The sequence below is a fragment of the Toxorhynchites rutilus genome, chromosome 3, assembly GCF_029784135.1.
Source record: "Toxorhynchites rutilus septentrionalis strain SRP chromosome 3, ASM2978413v1, whole genome shotgun sequence".
NCBI classification, from domain to species: domain Eukaryota; kingdom Metazoa; phylum Arthropoda; class Insecta; order Diptera; family Culicidae; genus Toxorhynchites; species Toxorhynchites rutilus.
The window spans coordinates 262,451,897-262,457,571 of record NC_073746.1 but is presented as its reverse complement, the minus strand read 5'-3'; the positions used below and the strand labels follow the sequence as shown (position 1 = coordinate 262,457,571).

Here is a 5,675-nt window from a genome sequence, read left to right as displayed (position 1 = left end):
TTATGGTTAATCTCACTGTAACAAGTAAAATAACTGTGTTTTTTGTGTGAAAAGAAAAAAAATGATAAAATAAAAAAAGAGCAATGTAAACCACGTGTCTTCGTCCGCTTATGTTATCATGTAAAAAAAGTCAAGAAGAAACAAGTTCAGTGAGCTTCGTCTGTGAGTCTTACCTAAAAATAATTATAGAAAACAACCTAATCCCCTTGTATAGTTGATAAGTCCATGAAAGAAGCATGTACTAGCATTGCGCCGCAAATTCGCTCACCCGAGTTACAACAGCTTTAGGAAGTAAATTACACACTGCAAGCACTGGTTCTAGATCCACTATTGTCCAAAATCAGTCTCGCATGCCTAATTGTTGTTGGCACGGAAGCCAACGATTGCATAATTTCTCGCACAATCGCTACCGACCGATACCCTTTTCGCTGTAATTTTTAATTGTTGTTTGGAACGGAAGCAGCGAAAAGCCCTCTTTTTTGAATTAAAACAAAAAACAAAGCTTAACATTTGAAATGGATTATCTACAATGGAGTCAGCCGACTATTTTTTATATTTAAGGTATGAATTTCTAGGTAAATGTGAATTAAGTTCAAGATCGTTTACCACAGGCACATATTTTGCCTTGAAGGTTCCGATGCAATAGAATCGGTTGCATTTGAAGCAAATGGGAACGTTTTGTTATCAGGGCGCAGAGAAAACGGTTTTAACCTACTTTTGCGGTATAACAGAAGGTGTGCATGTTCGTTGAAGGGTTTAACGTGTCATTAGTATCGCTTACAATGGGCTCGCCATTGAGATTGTATGGTTGAATGGACAGAAAACTGCTTTTCGTTGATTTTACATTGCCAGAATCAGCTACGGAATCTTGTTTTCTTTTGCATTTTGCGCTGAGATTTATTTGTTCAAAATAAAAAAGTACATTTTTCAAGGAACATAATTTGCAGACAATTCAAATTATTTACTATAGTTGTAATTGTAAAATATCCGTTATTTCGAAGAATTTTCGTCTAATGTTGTTTTATGTATAATGGTGGACAGTGATGCCAATGGTTCTGATTTTTCAGAATGACCCGACTTTTTGGCACGTTACCAAGCACTCTTTTTGCCTGATTCACCAATAAAATACTGATTCTTATGGCTGGAATCATTGGTAATAAATGAACTGGATCTTCTGCTGGTTTTGCTGGTTCTGACAACGTTGTCAGAAAGGCTTCCCCAAAACCACTATCCGGCCACCATTAGTATAATGTTTTTTCTTTCTTCCATTCGTTATTTTGCTATCTTCATCTTCATTGATCATCAATGACCGATTGGGCTTGGGCTCCCAAACCCGTGTGCAGAATACATTCATTATTTTCGCGCAGAGATATTGCGTTGAATATAAAAGTTATTACTTTCTTTGTGAAACGATCCTGACACTAACTTTGGAAAGGTAGATTAACTCCTCAGACTTCGATTCAGCTTTCAAAAGAGCGGACTGAATGCAAACGCTTCGCTTATCATGAAATTTGGAAAATCGAAATTTTGTTATCGATGCCAAATGACTTAATAATGCATAAAACTAAGATTTGGGGTCATTTCGAAAAACAAATTTTGGCCGAAAATCGACCTTCTGGGAGAAAGACGACCTTATTTTGGCCGAAAATCGACCTTCTGGGACTTAGCCTGAGTGGCAATGAAGGTATGGAGAAAAATTATCGAATTTGAAAAACCAGCACGTACATTTTGTTTATTGGCCCAAAAAAATCATCTGTGCAAAATTTCAGCTCAATCGGACATAATGCCGTATCGAATGCACCAAAATAGAGATATGAATATTTTAAAATTTATGAAATTTCAATACTCTGCGGAATCGTCACTATTTAAGAAAAGTAATATAAAATGAAATCTTGATGTGATTTTACATTGAAAAGAATATATAACATATTATCCTAGGATTAATCATTCTCGAGATATTATAAGTTTCAGAAAATGAAAATTATGTTCGAAAAATAATAGGAAATCCATACTGATGCTGGTCATTACAACTGAAATTCCGACATCGCACCGAAAATTCACAAACATTATTTTTATTATTCAAAACTTGTAATATTTATCTCGAGAACGATTAGTCCTAGGGCAAAACGTAAAATATAGTTTTTCATGTAAAATAGCATATAGATTCCATATATTACTTTTCTTACATAGTTACAATTTCGCAGAGTATTGCAATTTCATATATTTTCATATAATACTTATCTTCATTTCGGTGAGTCCTATACGGCACCACTGTACGTCAAACTTTGTTAAATTTCAATGGCTTTCTAATTAAAATATTTTTGAAAAATCGAAGAGGCTATGAACATCTTCAACATTAAATTCAGTTTTTGAGCAAGATTATTTAACGGTGTATTAAACAAATATTTTTCCTGAATAGTACATTGATTTCTCAATAACTTACGTACATCGTACATCGTATTTCAATCAGACATTCAGATTTCGAGTTATGATTAAAAAAAAAAACAAAACTATTGTGGATACCCCCGTATAAAAAATCAGTCGTAATAAAAGTTGGTCATCTGATAATAAAAATTGTGATTTTAGGTAGCTGCCAGCATATGTGAAAAGTTTAGAAAAAATCGGAGAGGTCAAGGAAGATGCCGGCTGATTTGGCATGGAATTGCTCCATAGTAAACAATTTGAATCGTCTGCAAATTATGTTCATTGAAACATGTGTTTTTCTTATTTTGAACAAATAAATCTCTGCTCAAAGTGCAAAAAAACATAACAATTCAGGCTTCTGGTACAACTTGCGATGAAGTGCTTCTCTAATTTATTCTTAACTTTAATCGATCGGCTTAAAAAAGGTTTAAAAGAGTTTCGATGAATGGATTGTTCGTTAGAAAAAGAGTTAGACGAAAAAACCTCGAAAAAAAAACAGAAAGAAATGGATTTTAAATATTTTCCCGATATTTTTGTGTACCACATCTATACGCAACAAGATAAAAAATATTTGTGAAACAACCCAAAACAGTGTTTAAAAATCACTCGTAGTATTTGGTTTGGATAGCCTACATCTTTCGACGGTAAAAATTTCGTTGAACCGTTTTGTTTTGAAAAAGTTGTGCAGGACGGGAGCTGAGAGAAAAATTTGATTTTGGACACTCACCTTATCATTGAAACTTCCGACAGATTTTATATACCTATTTCTACTAAACCGATCATTTTGACCAGTGTTGTATTCAGTTGTAAAAAATCAAAGGAAATAAGCTGTATTTAGAAAAGGCATAACATCTTTGGAAAATATTAAATAAAATTTCAAGTTCAAATCTTGTGAACAAATGATACAAACAGCCATTTTGTAAGTCGGTAATTGTAGTGTTAATAATTCGGCGTGGTCAGGTACTAAAATCGCGAAATCGCTGTACGTGACTAAATTGACCATATGCTGATGTTTCCGTGAACGTACACCTGTTGTTCGTATAGATCAAAGGATAAAGGACAAGGGCAAATACTGGTCTATCAGACATCACAAAAAACAACTTTAACTAAAGTACCACCCGATGAATATGTATGCGAGTATGTTATCCCAAAAAGACGCGCTCGAAAGTTGTACGAAGCACGAAGGATGATTACTGATGAATGACAAAACGAATCTGAAGATAGATTTTGGATGGTTAATGAGCCTGAATTTCTATAAGGCCATTACCAGAGAAGATGTCTCCAGCAAATTTTAACTGATAAATTTGACAGAAAGTTCTTGATTTGGCAAGAGTTTTGCAGCTATGGACACTAAACCAAGGTTCTCATCACAAACATGACAATGGACTCGAAAATGTATAGAGTGCCTGCGGAAACGTATCTTTCCGTTTATTAAAGCTTGCAATGGTTCGATGAAGCTCCGGCCGGATTTGGCAAGCTGCCACTAAAGTCGAGACCTCAGTTCTTCCAATTATTCCCGATCCCACCCAATCGAAACATATTGCGGAATTGCCAAATGAAAATTGATCAAGGGTGTCAAAGTGACTCGGGATGCTGCAGACATGAAGAGATCGTGTAATCAAAATGGCCACCTAGGTTGACCAGCAGAGAGTCGAAATTTTAATGGAGGGTACGGAGAAAGGTACCAAAATTGAACAAAACTGTAACGATTTTTTTCCAATACTCAATATTTTTCAATTTAACAATGAATTATCTTCATTTTGATATAAAAACATTTTTTGTACCTTTAACCAATTCTGAGATACAACTGATTCCAAATGAATCAAGATTTAACCAAAATAGTTGTGCAACAAATCATTTATTGTTTATTTTTGTAATGTTGTTTTTTAAATTGCGTTTCCTGCAAACTATACTTCATGCAATCCTCTTCAATGAAAGTCAGCAAATCTATCACACCATAGTCATACAGAGTGATGCGGATTGATATGTGTAAATTCCATCAGCATTGTAAATTATCTCTCGTACCATACGGTGTACAGTAGACTACGGTCTCATTACATTGTCTGCATCAAACTCTCAATGAGTTATCGTTCGTTAAGCTATGTGTACATCACACAGCTTACAACACACGGGCAAAGTATGTAGTGGGAATTTTTGTTGTTGTTGTAGCATTGTTTGGATGTTCGAAATGTCAATGTCGAACAAATCTCACGAAGTAATTGGGGCGTTTGTAATCCATAAAAAACATTTCAAATTATGCCGCTTGTTTCATCGCCGAGGCCATGTTGATCGATGTTGGAGATGAGTTGGAGCACATGAACACGCACTCCGTCTCAATTGTTGAATTATTCAATTGAGTATGCAGCGGGAGAATTTTACTCCAATCGGAAAGCGTTCGAAACAATCGATGATAAAGGAATTTATTACGAACGTCACGATGGATGATCCGTCCGTAATGTGCTGCTATCCGTATCTGGCGGATACCGATGACACCGCACTGAGTCACACTTTGAAGTATGCGTTGTGCGGAGACCGACTATTGGAGAGCGTGTTTTGCATTTCAACTAATATGCAAATATGTTACAGCACCAATCGAGAAGAGCTTTCTGCAACACTATCCTTCATTCATTTCGTGGGTTGATGCAACACTGACAGGGAAACGTTTATGCAAAACAAAGTGCATGCTGGGTATATAAAATCCAATTAATGTTTGATATAAAGTAGCGAATTGTTTCGTTATGCATTGGAAAATACATGTGTGATGTGCATTCTGTCAAAAATATACCGGGAATTAGTGTTTTTAACGAAAATGTATTATTTATCATCTTTTTTTATTATCGCCTTCAAAATAACCTCCTCTTGACGCAATACATATTTTCCAACGAAAGTTATCGAAACACTTTTTATAGCTCTTCTCAGGAATTGTCTTCAGTTCATAAAGCGAATTAGTTTTTATGCCTTTAATGCTGTCAAAACGGGTCCCACGAAGCGGTATTTTGAGCTTCGGGAATAGGAAAAAGACATACCCATGTCTTGTCGCCAGTAATTATGCGTTGGATGAACGTGGGATCTGGATTTGATCGTTCAAGCATGCAAAAAATGAGCTCTTTTCGTACTAGTCGTGCTGCGATTTTCCTCATGCCCAAAACACCAACCAAAATACGACGAACGGTCTCGTGAGATATATTCAATTCACGGGTTAGCTCTCTCAAACTTGAATGACGATTTCTGAGCAACATTCCTCTCATTTT

General features: G+C 35.5%; 1 protein-coding gene across 6 annotated transcripts in view; it reads right to left on the bottom strand.

The window, feature by feature from the left end:
• The window catches only part of LOC129775279 (putative epidermal cell surface receptor), an 83,291-nt gene that overhangs the window by 19,680 nt on the left and 57,936 nt on the right, over positions 1 to 5,675 (bottom strand). The window lies entirely within an intron of this gene.